Source organism: Triticum aestivum, chromosome 5A, assembly GCF_018294505.1.
Source record: "Triticum aestivum cultivar Chinese Spring chromosome 5A, IWGSC CS RefSeq v2.1, whole genome shotgun sequence".
NCBI classification, from domain to species: domain Eukaryota; kingdom Viridiplantae; phylum Streptophyta; class Magnoliopsida; order Poales; family Poaceae; genus Triticum; species Triticum aestivum.
The window spans coordinates 101250349-101265948 of NC_057806.1; the positions used below are offsets into that span (position 1 = coordinate 101250349).

Here is a 15600-nt window from a genome sequence, read left to right on the forward strand (position 1 = left end):
GAATTGTTGTTTAATATGTGTGTGTAACTCATGGGTTGTAGGTTTGCTTCTTGCTTGGTGGTGTAAGTTGAATACACATATTGGACTTCTAGTTGTAGAAAAAGAAAACTTATATGTGTATATGCCTCCAACCGTTGTAAATTTAATGATGTTAGGGTAACTTCAATGCCGCCCATTGAAACGGCCTGAAACGTCGGAACAACCTTGTTCAGAGGCTTTTTGCCATTCAACACCATGCATCAAATGTTAATGGCCGGCCTGAATTCCTAGGAAGCAAACTAGGGAAGTTTGGGATGTCTAGACGTGTGCTACGTTGGCGTCTGACTACAGTGTCCCAACCAAGGCCACTGTTGCATGTTCCGCTCCAAAACCCTCGCCAGACATTCATGACACTACGGAGCAGATGCATGATAACCCACAAGTATAGGGGATCGCAACAGTTTTCGAGGGTAGAGTATTCAATCCAAATTTATTGATTCGACACAAGGGAGCCAAAGAATATTCTCAAGTATTAGCAGCTGAGTTGTCAATTCAACCACCCCTGAAAACTTAATATCTGTAGCAAGGTATTTAGTAGCAAAGTAATATGATAATAGTGAGAACGGTGGCAAAAGTAACGGTAGCAGTTTTGGTTTTATAATGATTATAACAGTAGCAACGAAAAAGTAAATAAGCAAAGAACGATATATGAAAAGGTCATAGGCAATGGATCAGTGATGGATAATTATGTCGGATGCAATCAATCATGCAACAGTTATAACATAGGCTGACACATAACTAACTCCAGTTCATCAATGTAATGTAGGCATGTATTCCGAATATAGTCATACGTGCTTATGGAAAATAACTTGCATGACATCTTTTGTCCTACCCTCCCGTGGCAGCGGGGTTCTATTGGAAACTAAGGGATATTAAGGTCTTCTTTTAATAGAGTACCGGACCAAAGCATTAACACATAGTGAATACATGAACTCCTCAAACTACGGTCATCACCGGTAAGTATCCCGGTTATTGTAACTTCGGGGTTAACGGATCATAACACATAATATGTGACTATAGACTTGCAAGATGGGATCAAGAACTCATATATATTCATGAAAACATAATAGGTTCAGATCTAAAAATCATGGCACTCGGGCCCTAGTGACAAGCATTAAGCATAGCAAACACTACACCACGACACCACAACGGCGACATGCATCTGTTGGTATAGCTGCGCATTTCCGACGCATTGTGTGCCCAAAAGAATGCCGACACAAAAATCATTAAGGTTACTCAACATTTTCAATGATCAGTGTGTCGGTAATGTCTAACAGTTTATCAGTGTACTATGTGTCAGCATATGTTTTGATGGTCGTTGGATTATGTGTCGCTAATGCTTAACCACAGGAAAAGTGTCGGCGTAGTTCAAGACTGGCCCACTTATTTTCAGCTGCGCGGCACAGGCCCAAACTATCGAGCGGAAAGCGGCGCGAGAGAATGTGATGGCCGAAACATATTCCGGTAAATCTCATACCCCCACCCCCCACATCCCACTTCTCTCGCAGAGTCACGGCACACACATTCAACCTAAACCTAATTCACCGCCGCCGCCGCCACGGACCTGCCCGTCGATCTGCTCACGCCGTCGCTGGTTCCCGCGTCGCCGGCCTCCCTTCCAAAGTCGCTGCCCCCAACCAGCGCGCGCCCGCTGGTCCCCTGGCGCCTGGCCTCCCTTCTCTTATCCAGCAATCAAGGAGCAACAGCGCCGTCCGTCGCGCCGAGTAGCAGCAGCATCGTCCACCGGCAAGGAGCAGTAGCGTGCAGCGCCTTCCGGCATAAAGGATCCGCCGCGCCGACTGCTGCTTAGGTGCCACCGACTGTTCTTCTTCCTCCACGGAGACGCCTCTCCCGGTTGATTCCCCTTGCGCCGCCTCCAGATCTCAACAGGTAACTTCTTGTACATTTCTTTAGTGTTTAAAACCCAGTTAGATATGTGCTTTAAAAGCCTAAGCATTCAAAAGACTACAGAAAGAAAGATCTGTCTAGGGTGAAGCCTGAAACAACATCATTCTGCATTTATGAAATTGAAATATGAAGTTTCTCTGTAAAACTGATATTTGTACAAAAATATGGCCCTTTCCTTCATAAGACAGACATTGCCTATAACTACAGATATATGTTTTGCCTGGACACAATATTGCCAAGGTCTCGTCCAATATTAATTGATTTCCTGAGCACAAATGTGTGTCAGCAAAACTAATAGATTCAAGTTAGCAGTTAATTGTTTCTCACCTCCTATATTTGGTTGCAGATGGATCTGTCAGTAAGTTGAAATTCAGTGGAGTTGGTTCGGTATTCGGTACTTTCAGTCAATTGCAAGTTGTAGTTATATATGTCAATTACATCCTGATGATAAAATAATAAAAGGACAATGTTTCATAAAGCAAGTGGGAATATGTAAACTGAATGTCGGGTTATCACTTGATCCGACCACTTTAATTAAGTTGCAAAAGCACTAGAATCTATCATAATTCCTAGTTGGATGTCATATTGTGCTGTCTATAATTATTTGATATGACTATTATTTGGAGCAGAAAATATGGCATGTAAAAGAGGAGGAAGAGAACTCCCTGCGTATTATGAACAATCGAGGTCCGCAAATATTGCAGAAAACGAGAGGAAGATGAGAGGTCTTATAAATCTGAAAAAGAATTTAGCATTGGGAGAAAACAGAAGGCAGATTGCGGAAGTAGGTAGCTTATCACAGCCACCCAAGAAAAAAAAAGGTACTATACTTTCCTTGTTTACATTTAACACTTCCTCTTAAAAGGGCGTGAAATAAGAAGGATTTTAGCATAGGGAGAAATACATCGTTTCACACATATTTCTGCTTTATTGTCTAGTCAATGAACTCCACATGTGAAGATAGAAATGGAGGACATAACCTGCGTTCAGACTACGAAGATGTTGAAGCTCCCAATTACGAACCCATACAGGATGGCTTGGAGGACAGTCAAGGTATTCTCAAATACGTCTGGAGTTTTAGAGCTCATATTCACATCTATATTTAGGCTCGCACGGCTAGAGGCAACAAAATAATTTAAAGTTGACAATGCTACCGGGTATAAATTGTTAGACTGCACCGTTGTCTGTTAAGCATCATGTTCAACAATATGTGTTATTTGCAGGTGAAAATATGAGGAGAACAAGGGGAGGAAGCAAGCTCCCTGCATATTACAAACAATTGAGGCATGCGAATATAGCAGAAAATAGGAGGAAGCTGGAAGCTCTTATAGAACTGAAAAGGAATTTAGCATTGGTAGAAAAGATGAGACATGTTGAGGAAGTAGGAAATTAGCTATGGGAGAAAACAAGAGTCATCATTGCAGAGTTTAGGTATTATTCTCGTCAACTTCCCCCATGAGATGCCAAACTTCTAATTTTTTTGGTGTGCCTCTAGTTTTGCATCAAAGAGATAAATATCAAATTGTGTTAATTTCTGTAGTGTTTGTTATGATAGGTAGCGGAAAAGAGTTGATTCATCAGTTCTGCAGTTGTTCCCTTTCACTACTATGTGTTGTTTCATGCTTGGTTTAAAATGAATGGGGTTTCAATGGGAAAACGGGTGCTTAGTTTGAACAAAACAGTATATAGTGTGTAGCAGCACCCACATTATCATGAAAATAGTATCAAGTTCAGAGCCTTAACCACAGAAACTAGAAAACCAAATTAATTCATCTTATGTTTTAGTACTCCCTCTGTTCAGTCTTGTAAGACGTTTAAGACAGCTGAAATTGAACTGTTTTGGTTGTTGTCTTATAAATGTCTAGAACGTCTTACAAAAGTGAACGGAGGGAGTACATGTTTTCTCATAAATGTATGCTATAGTACGTAAGCACATTCCTTTTAGAAATTATTCCAGCAAGATGGCTAGCTGCTAGTATCTGTTTGTTCTTGAGAGAAGCTTAATTCATTCAGTACCACAAAATAGGATTACACTTTGACTCATTGTTTACAGAAGCATAGGTGCTTTAGTATATTGAGTTGATGATATGGTGACTTTGAATCCTACAGCAAAATTAAAAAGAAGTCGATTTTTTGCAACTTCAGAGAAAAGACATAGGTCCCTCGAAGGCACATGGTACTTGACATCACTACCTTGGCAGACTTCTGAATGAACACTTTCAAATCACGCAATTTAGTACTGCGATATGGTGTAAGCTGGTCCTTCCACGGGGGAGGACTCAGATGTTTTTCCAATTAAGATAGAAAGCTTGTATTCTCATTTGTCCTGGAAAAGAAGGCATAATGAAAACGGAAGGAAAGAGAGATTTTATATTTATGCGTGGCTTAAAGTAACTAACGGAAGGATAGTACTAAGTTAGTGTAGAATCATAAAATATGTGACATAAGAAATTTGAAAATGATAGAGAGATTATCTCCAAGAGATTATCTCCATAACATGCAGAGCAAGTTTAATTTGCACATCTAGTTGAAGTTTTTATGCTACTCCCTGGAGCTACATCTTCCTTCCCATAAACATTAGTATCATCTTAGTTCCCAGGTTGCTTCACCTTTCCTGATTTAGTGTTTTGCAAAATAGAGTCAAATTTGTCTGTTTGCTCGCGATGGCTCTACCTTCCAGTTTGTTTTTAATGGTGGCATAAAACAAGGAATAATACATACTCCCCCCGTCCCAAAATAAGTGTATCAACTTTGTACTAGCGCTAGTACAAAGTTGTACCAAGGTTAAGACACTTATTTTGGGATGGAGGGAGTATAATGGAAGCTTTCTTAAATTAGTGTTGGTTTAATAGAACTATGTCATTCTGAAGTATGTAAATCTAGAAAAATGCCCACCTTGAGTGCTTTAATAGTTTCTGACTTCGCCATTCTTTTTTCGATCCAAACGGTTGTCACTTTTGGTGTAGATTTCTCTTCAGAAAAATGTCTACTTAATGACGGCAACAATGCCTAGTGTATTTATTTGGTAGTGATGACTGATGACTTCAACCATTTCAAGATAGAAATAATGGCCCACATATAATTGAACTGCCTATAGAACGACTGCCTAATTCAATTGCACAGGAGGTTCTGCTGCTGTAGTTCATTCCTTCTTTTATATTGTCGAAGTCAACAGTTCTATTATGCAAATCCATAAAACAATAAGAACCTTATTCATGATGCCTTAGAACAGATTTGATTTGTTATCGGTGAGTGCATAGATTTCTATAGTTGGCCATATGATATGCTAGGTGCTACCCAACTTCTGTTGATGTTTTGATAAGGATATCTTTTGTAACCTGTTTGCGGTACATCCTCTACTTTTCAGATCATTAGAATCAAGCGCAACTCACAAATTTGGACAAATTCTCATTTTCTAAGATTGCTCAAACGTGCAAGTTCTTTTGTAGGGACAAAGTGAAGAAATTACCAAGTCAACCAGTTGATCTAAGATGTTCCAGTGAGGCGGTGATCGCTCTTGTTCATAACATGGTTGACACATTTTGTTCATATGGAAGTTGATGTCAGCTTGGGATTGAAGACTTTGTCTCTTCCATAATATATTGTAGTAGTGTTCAAACATCTGGTGCGTTAGGAACTTGGCCATCATATTGTGCAACAGACCACTGCCTAAATGTTGACTTATGTATCTCCTTACTGGTTTTAACTTGAGTGAAGAAACTAGAATCTTCTATGTATGTTGAATAAATGCATTGATTAATGGTATCTTGTGATGAGTATAAGAATGCAATTGTTTGTATATGTATTGGGTACTGAACATGAAATGAATATTATGAATTTAATTTCATGTTGATATGGTAAATTCGTAATTGTGCTGAAATGTAGACCATGAGAGCAAGTCTGTCGCCAAAAGTTTGGACGTTGCATTGTGTGTCGACGTAGCATAATGTCAGATGGACCGTCGGTATAGAATTGTCTGTCGATGTAGAATGTCTGTCGGCATAGGCCTAACCTATCCCATCATATTTTCTGTCGGAGTAGATTTGTCTGTCGGTGAAGACCTTTCCCGGCAGGACTATAGGCGACAACACCTTTCTGTCGGGAAAGGTCTTTGCCGACACAAAATGTGTCACCTTAGGTGACATATACCGACAGAATGTTTGACGCTTCTTTGAGTGTCGTGGTGTAGTGAAATTCATAGCAACATCAATCTCAGAACATAATGGATACTAGGTATGAAACCCTACCAAAACTAACTCGATTACATGATAAATCTCATCCAACCCATCACCGTCCAGCAAGCCTACGATGGAATTACTCACGCACGGCGGTGTGCGTCATGAAATTGGTGATGGAGGAAGGTTGATGATGACGATGGCGATGGATTCCCCTCTCCGGAGCCCCGAACGAACTCCAGATCAGCCCTCCCGAGAGAGTTTAGGGCTTGGCAGCGGCTCCGTATCGTAAAACGCGATGAATCCTTCTCTCTGATTTTTTTTTCTCCCCGAACGTGAATATATGGAGTCAGGATGGACGTCGGTGGAGTATCAGGGGGCCCATGAGGCAGGGGCGCGCCCAGGGGGGTAGGTGTGCCCCCACCCTCGTGGATAGGGTGTGGGCCCCCTGACGTTGATTCTTTTGCCAGTATTTTTTATATATATTCCAAAAATAATCTTCGTTGATTTTCAGGTCATTCCTAGAATTTTTATTTCTCCACAAAAACAACACCATGACAATTTTGCTGAAAACAACGTCAGTCGGGTTAGTTCCATTCAAATCATGCAAGTTAGAGTCCAAAACAAGGGTAAAAGTGTTTGAAAAACTAGATACGACGGAGACGTATCAACTCCCCCAAGCTTAAACCTTTGCTTGTCCTCAAGCAATTCAGTAGACAAACTGAAAGTGATAAAGAAAAACTTTTACAAACTCTGTTTGCTCTTGTTGTTGTAAATATGTAAAGCCAACATTCAAGTTTTTAGCAAAGATTATGAACTAACCATATTCACAATAACATTTAGGTCTCATGTTACTCATATCAATGACATAATCAACTAGCGAGCAATAATAATAAATCTTGGATGACAACACTTTCTCAAAACAATTATAATATGATATAATAAGATGGTATCTCGCTAGCCCTTTCTGAGACCGCAAAACATAAATACAGAGCACCTTTAAAAATCAAGGGCTGACTGGAAATTGTAATTCATGGTAAAAGATATCCAGTCAAGTCATACTCAATGTAAACTAACAATAATACATGCAAATGATAGCGGTGCTCTCCAACTGGTGCTTTTTAATAAGAGGATGATGACCCAGCATAAAAGTAAATAGATAGGCCCTTCATAGAGGGAAGAAGAGATTTGTAGAGGTGCTAGAGCTCGGATTTGAAATAGAGATGAATAATATTTTGAGCGGTATACTTTCATTGTCAACATAACAACCGAGAGATCTCGATATCTTCCATGCTACACACATTATAGGCGGTTCCCAAGCGGAATGGTAAAGTTTATACTCCCCCACCACCAACAAGCATCAATCCATGGCTTGAACGAAACAACGGGTGCCTCCAACTAACAACAATCCTGGGGGAGTTTTGTTTGCAATTATTTTGATTTGATTTGAGCATGGGACTGGGCATCCCAGTGACTAGCCATTTTCTCGTGAGTGAGCAGCGGAGTCCACTCCTCTTGAGAATAACCCACCTAGCATGGAAGTTACAGACAACCCTAGTTGATACATGAGCTATTCGAGCATACAAAACCGAATTTTTGTTTGAAGGTTTAGAGTTTGGCACATACAAATTTACTTGGAACGGCGGGTAGATACTGTATATAGGAAGGTATAATTGACTCATATGGAATAACTTTTGGGGTTTATGGAATTGGATGCAAAAGCAATATTCCCGCTTAGTATAAGTGAAGGCTAGAAAGAGACTGGGAAGCGACCAGCTAGAAAGCGACAACAGTCATGAACATGCATTAAAATTAATCAACACTGAATGCAAGCATGAGTAGGATATAATTCACCATGAACATAAATATCGTGGAGGCTATGTAGATTTTTTTTCAACTACATGCATGAACATTTGCCAAGTCAAGCCATTCGAATCGTTCAAAGGAGGATACCGCCCCATCATACCACATCACAACCATTTTAATAGCATGTTGGCACGCAAGGTAAATCATTATAAACTCCTAGCTAATTAAGAATGACATAAGCAACTATAATCTCTAATTTTTATTGCAAACATGTTTCATTCATAATAGGCTGAATTAGGAACGATAGACTAATCATATTTACAAAAACAAAAGAGGTCGAGTTCATACCAGCTTTTCTCATCTCAACCACTTCATCATATATCGTCATTATTGCCTTTCACTTGCACAACCAAATAGTATGGATAATAATAATAGTGCACGTGCATTGGACTAAGCTGGAATCTGCAAGCATTCAATACATAGGAGAAGGCAAGGTAATATGGGCTCTTTGTTAGATCAATAATAATGCATATGAGAGCCACTCAACATTTTCATCATGGTCTTCTCCTCTCGACCCCCCAAAGGAAAGAAATAAACTATTTACACGGAAAAGCTCCCAACAAGCAAAAGAAGAACGAGAAATCTTTTTGGGTTTTCTTTTTAATTACTACTACTACAGGCATGGAAAGTAAACTAGCTAAAAGCTACAACTAATTGTTTTTGATTTTTCTTAAGGTTTTTCAAACACACAAGAAGAAAGCTTAAAAGGAAATTAGACTAGCATGGATGATACAATGAAAAAGTATGAGCACCAACAATTGGCATGAGTGTGTGAACATGAATGTAATGTCGGTGAGAAATACGTACTCCCCCAAGCTTAGACTTTTGGCCTAAGTTGGTCTATGCCCAAGGATCAAAGTGGCCCTCTCCGGTATATGGAGGAGTGTCCTCTGGGTGCCACTGGTTGGTGATCTCCTCCGGATCCCACTGATAAACAAACTGACGGTAAGGATCAAGTGGAGGCTCCGGCTCAGGCTCTGCAGCTGACATCTGGCCTCGGTACGCATGAATGGCCTCAGGCAAAATGAGGCGCGTGCCTGAAAATATGTTAAACAAAGAGGGCGCATGCAAGGTAATAATCTCACAATAATTTTTATCAAAAGTCAATTTATATTTAAGTATCTTCTTCTTATCCTTAACAATAAACTCATGTGCTACCATAATCTTATAATCTAAAACAATAGGAGGCAACAACTTTTTTTCTTTCTCATAATGCCTGATAGGTATGTTAAAGTGTGCAGCAAGGCGCGAGGCAAAGATGCCTCTGAGGACGGGGCCCTTTGTATGGTTCAGATTTAACCGTTTAGCAACAATAGCGCCTAAACTGAAGGTAGTATCACGAAACAAGGCATGGCGCAAAATAACAATATCAGGAGCACTAAGGTTTCCATAGTTCCCACGACCAATTAAGCATCTACTAGCAAATATTGCAAAGTAACACAGAACAGGAAAATGAATGCTAGTGATTCTTACATCGGAAACTTTCCTCATTTCTCCTACAGCAATCATATCAATAAACCCTTCCACATCGTTACGATGCGGTTCCTCTATGCTGCCCACAAAGGGTATCATACAGACCCGGCAGAAATCAAATTGTGACATCTCCTTAAACTCATCATATAAATAAAAATCCACCGAAGGTGGCGATCTTCTAGCATGGAAATGAAATTTTTTCACAAAAATATTGGTGAGTAAGAGATACTGTTCACGTTGGTCGTGGAGGAAGTCGGTGAGGCCTGCATTCTCAGCCAAATAATAAAAATCTTCATAAAACCCGGCTTCTCTCAAGAACTCATCACAAGGCTATTCACACGGCCAAACTTCCACAGTACGAAGGAGATTATACTTGGGCTTCTTGTTCTCTTCACTTTGCTTATCCTTCGAGCTTCAGCTCGATGAGCCCCTCAAAAATCTCTTCATCTTTTTCTGATTTTTTTTGAAATTTTTAGTAACTTAAAATAAAAGTGAACCAAACTCAACAAGATTGATAGCAACTACTCCTACAAGTGCCTAGAGGCCATATCATGCATTAAAACTACTTTTGACCACATAAATTTGACATGCAAGCTCAAGAACAGGGTCACCTAAGCAGCAAAAATTTGCAATAAATAAAGCACTAGAACAAAAACTAATTGGACCATTAGAGGAGTCACATACCGAAGAACAATCCCCCAAAGCAGTTTTGTGAATGGAGCTTTGAGCAAGGAGATCGAAAATGGCAGCAAGATGAGCTAGAACTCGGGTTTGAGCTGGTGAGTGATTTTTTCTGGAGCAAGACGAAGTGTGTGGGTGCAAGGATAAGTGGAGGGGACCCACGTGGGGTCCACGAGGCAGGGGGCGTGCCCAGGGGGGTAGGGCGCAGCCTCCACCCTCATGGGCACGTGGTGGGTCGCCCTGGTGTGTTCTCAGTGCCAGATATTCTCAAATATTCTAGAAAAAATCATATTAAATTTTCAAGGCATTTGGAGAACTTTTATTTTCGGGGTATTTTTTATTGCAAGGTTAATTCAGAAAACAGACAGAAAATACTATTTTTACTTTATTTAAACTAAATAATAGAAAGTAAAAAGAGGGTACAGAAGGTCGTGCTTTCTAAATTCATCCATCTCATGCTCATCAAAAGGAATCCACTAACAAGGTTGATCAAGTCTTGTTAACAAACTCTTTTCGAATAACATGAAATCGGAGAATTTTCGAATAACACTAGGTTACCTCAACGGGGATGTGCATGTCCCCAACAATAAGAATATCATACTTCTTCTTGACAGTAGGAAGAGGAAATTTAAAACCTCCAATAGTAATAGATGGAATTTTTCCAATAGAATTGATACTGTGGACTTGAGGTTGTTTCCTCGGAAAGTGTACTGTATGCTCATTACCATTAACATGAAAAGTGACATTGCCTTTGTTGCAATTAATAACAGCCCCTGCAGTATTCAAAAAGGGTCTTTCAAGAATAATGGAATCAAGAATAACAAAGGCCGTTAAAATAGTAACATTTGCAACCACAACACGCACATCCTCACAAATACCGACAGGTATAGCAGTTGATTTATCAACCATTTGCAAAGATACTTTAGTACGTGTCAACTTATTCAAATCAAGTCTATGATATAAAGAGAGTGGCATAACACTAACACCGGCTCCAAGATCACATAAAGCAGTTTTAACATAGTTTCTTTTAATGGAGCATGGTATAGTTGGTACTCCTGGATCTCCAAGTTTCTTTGGTATTCCACCCTTAAAAGTATAATTAGCAAGCATGGTGGAAATTTCAGCTTCCGGTATCTTTCTTTTATTTGTAACAATATCTTTCATGTACTTAGCATAAGGATTCATTTTAAGCATACCAGTCAAACGCATACACAAAAAGATAGGTCTAATCATTTCAGCAAAGCGCTCAAAATCCTCGTCATCCTTTTTCTTGGATGGTTTAGGAGGAAAAGTCATGGGTTTCTGAACCCATGGTTCTCTTTCCTTATACTTTTATCATATATAAAAGCACAAAAATACCTTGCTGCATGATACGTCTCCAACGTATCTATAATTTTTGATTGCTCCATGCTATATTATCTACTGTTTTGGACATTATTGGGCTTTATTATCCACTTTTATATTATTTTTGGGACTAACCTATTAACTGAAGGCCGAGCCCAGAATTGTTGTTTTTTGCCTATTTCAGGGTTTCGGAGAAAAGGAATATCAAACGGGGTCCAAACGGAATGAAACCTTCGGGAACGTGATTTTGTCAACGAACAAGACCCAGGAGACTTGGACCCTACGTCAAGACACAAAAGAGGAGGCCACGAGGTAGGGGGCGCGCCTACCCCCCAGGCGCGCCCTCCACCCTCGTGGGCCCCCTGTTGCTCCACTGACGTACTCCTTCCTCCTATATATACCTACGTACCCCCAAACGATCAGATACGGAGCCAAAACCCTAATTCCACCGCCGCAACTTTCTGTATCCACGAGATCCCATCTTGGGGCCTGTTCCGGAGCTCCGCCGGAGGGGGCATCGATCACGGATGGCTTCTACATCAACACCATAGCCCCTCCGATGAAGTGTGAGTAGTTTACCTCAGACCTACGGGTCCATAGTTAGTAGCTAGATGACTTCTTCTCTCTTTTTGGATCTCAATACAATGTTCTCCCCCTCTCTTGTGGAGATCTATTCGATGTAATCTTCTTTTTGCGGCGTGTTTGTTGAGACCAATGAATTGTGGGTTTATGATCAAGTCTATCTATGAACAATATTTGAATCTTATCTAAATTCTTTTATGTATGATTGGTTATCTTTGCAAGTCTCTTCGAATTATCAGTCTGGTTTGGCCTAGTAGATTGATCTTTCTTGCAATGGGAGAAGTGCTTAGCTTTGGGTTCAATCTTGCGGTGTCCTTTCCTAGTGATAGTAGGGGCAGCAAGGCACGTATTGTATTGTTGCCATTGAGGATAACAAGATGGGGTTTTCATCATATTGCATGAGTTTATCCCTCTATATCATGTCATCTTGCTTAAGGCGTTACTCTGTTTTCGTTAACTTAATACTCTAGATGCATGCTGGATAGCGGTCGATGAGTGGAGTAATAGTAGTAGATGTAGGCAGGAGTCGGTCTACTTGTCTCGGACGTGATGCCTATATACATGATCATACCTAGATATTCTCATAACTATGCTCAATTCTGTCAATTGCTCAACAGTAATTTGTTCGCCCACCGTAGAATACTTATGCTCTCGAGAGAAGCCACTAGTGAAACCTATGGCCCCCGGGTCTATCTTCATCATATTAATCTACCAATACTTAGTTATTTCCTTTTGCTTTTATTTTGCTTTTATTTTACTTTGCATCTTTATCACAAAAATACCAAAAATATTATCTTATCATATCTATCAGATCTCACTCTCGTAAGTGGTCGTGTAGGGATTGACAACCCCTTATCGTGTTGGTTGCGAGGATTTATTTGTTTTGTGCAGGTACGAGGGACTCCCGCGTAGCCTCCTACTGGATTGATACCTTGGATCTCAAAAACTGAGGGAAATACTTACGCTACTTTGCTGCATCATCCCTTCCTCTTCGGGGAAAACCAATGCAGTGCTCAAGAGGTAGCAATAAGGATTTCTGACGCCGTTGCCGGGGAGGTCTACGCAAAAGTCAATGTACCAAGTACCCATCACATACTCTTATCTCCCGCATTACATTATTTGCCATTTGCCTCTGGGTTTCCTCTCCCCCACTTCACCCTTGTCGGTTTATTCGCGCTCTCTCTCTATCCTCCTTCTCTTTCCCATTTGCCTCTTTTTGCCCGCTTGCTTTTTGTTTGCTTGTGCGTTAGTTCGTTTGCTTGTCGTTATGGCTAGTCCCTTATCTTCTCCGTTGTCCCCTGAGTTCGAAATCTTTCACTTCAAACAAAGACTAGGAGAAAACTTAAAAGATGCCTGGTTGAGAATAATGGAGTCTTATCGCAATTGTACCTCTGATATAAACCTGATAATTTTGCTTCGCAATTTTTATGTTGGATTAAATATGTCTCATAGACAACTCTTGGATTGCGTTGCCAAAGGCAATTTTATTGAAATCGACCCCATATTGCGCTTGAAACTGTAGAAGGTATAGTGGGAACAATACCTCAACAAAAGGAGCCTCGTCCTACTCAGGAAGAGACACAAGTTTTGGAAAAAAAATTGTGAAGTTACTAAAATCTTGCAGAAGTCTCTTGAACCTCTTAAGAACGTTAGTGGAAATATTCACCACATGAATATGTTGATTACCCTTTGCAATAAGCAGTTGGATTTGTTAGATCTAAAAATTTCAGAATATGAAGGGAAACGTAAAGAACCTCCTGGATTCGAGCTTGATTCTGCTAAAAAGTTTAAAACCAAAGATGGCAATACCTAGATCTATCATTGCTTGTTATGCCTAGCTAGGGCCGTTAAACGATAGCGCTTGTTGGGAGGCAACCCAATTTTATTTTTATTCCTTGATTTTTGCTCCTGTTTAGTAATAAATAATTTATCTAGCCTCTATTTTGGTTGTGTTTTTTGTGTTTAATTAGTGTTTGTGCCAAGTAGAACCGTTGGGAAGACTTGGGGAAAGTCTTGTTTGTTGGAAATATGCCCTAGAGGCAATAATAAAAGTATTATTATTATATTTCCTTGTTCATGATAATTGTCTTTTATTCATGCTATAACTGTATTATCCGGAAATCGTAATACACGTGTGAATACCTAGACCACAATATGTCCCTAGTGAGCCTCTAGTTGACTAGCTCGTTGTGATCAACAGATAGTCATGGTTTCCTGGCTATGGACATTGGATGTCGTTGATAACGGGATCACATCATTAGGAGAATGATGTGATGGACAAGACCCAATCCTAAGCATAGCACAAAGATCGTGTAGTTCGTTTGCTAGAGCTTTGCCAATGTCAAGTATCTCTTCCTTTGACCATGAGATCGTGTAACTCCTGGATACCGTAGGAGTGCCTTGGGTGTATCAAACGTCACAACGTAACTGGGTGACTATAAAGGTACACTACAGGTATCTCCGAAAGTATCTATTGTTTTATGCGGATCGAGACTGGGATTTGTCACTCCGTGTAAACGGAGAGGTATCTCTGGGCCCACTCGGTAGGACATCATCATTTGCGCAATGTGACCAAGGAGTTGATCACGGGATGATGTGTTACGGAACGAGTAAAGTGACTTGCCGGTAACGAGATTGAACAAGGTATCGGTATACCGACGATCGAATCTCGGGCAAGTAAAATACCGCTAGACAAAGGGAATTGAATACGGGATCGATTGAGTCCTTGACATCGTGGTTCATCCGATGAGATCATCGTGGAACATGTGGGAGCCAACATGGGTATCCAGATCCCGCTGTTGGTTATTGACCGGAGAACGTCTCGGTCATGTCTGCATGTCTCCCGAACCCGTAGGGTCTACACACTTAAGGTTCGATGACGCTAGGGTTATAAAGGAAGCTTGTATGTGGTTACCGAATGTTGTTCGGAGTCCCGGATGAGATCCCGGACGTCACGAGGAGTTCCGGAATGGTCCGGAGGTAAAGATTTATATATAGGAAGTCCTGTTTCGGCCATCGGGACAAGTTTCGGGGTCATCGGTATTGTACCGGGACCACCGGAAGGGTCCCGGGGGCCCACCGGGTGGGGCCACCTGCCCCGGGGGGCCACATGGGCTGTAGGGGGTGCGCCTTGGCCTACATGGGCCAAGGGCACCAGCCCCTAGAGGCCCATGCGCCAAGATAAGGGAAAAAGGGGAGAGTCCTAAAGGGGGAAGGCACCTCCGAGGTGCCTTGGGGAGGATGGACTCCTCCCCCCTCCTTAGCCGCACCCCTTCCTTGGAGGAGGGGGCAAGGCTGCGCCTCCCCCCCTCTCCCCTGCCCCTATATATAGTGGAGGGGAGGGAGGGCATCCATACCTGAGCCCTTGGCGCCTCCCTCCCTCCCGTGACACCTCCTCCTCTCCCGTAGGTGCTTGGCGAAGCCCTGCAGGATTGCCACGCTCCTCCATCACCACCACGCCGTTGTGCTGCTGCTGGATGGAGTCTTCCTCAACCTCTCCCTCTCTCCTTGCTGGATCAAGGCGTGGGAGACG

General features: G+C 41.2%; 1 long non-coding RNA gene across 4 annotated transcripts; it reads left to right on the forward strand.

The window, feature by feature from the left end:
• The first annotated feature begins 1501 nt into the window (after window positions 1–1501).
• Window positions 1502–5726, forward strand: LOC123102488 (uncharacterized). Of its 4 annotated transcripts, XR_006448967.1 has the most exons (6): window positions 1507–1929; window positions 2294–2341; window positions 2577–2768; window positions 2886–3000; window positions 3171–3378; window positions 5397–5726. It is a non-coding gene; the product is annotated as an uncharacterized lncRNA (long non-coding RNA). The 4 variants fall into 4 exon arrangements; XR_006448966.1 differs by having other exon boundaries at window positions 1502–1929; window positions 2294–2768; XR_006448965.1 differs by lacking the exon at window positions 2294–2341 and having other exon boundaries at window positions 1510–1929.
• The last annotated feature ends 9874 nt before the right edge of the window (window positions 5727–15600 follow it).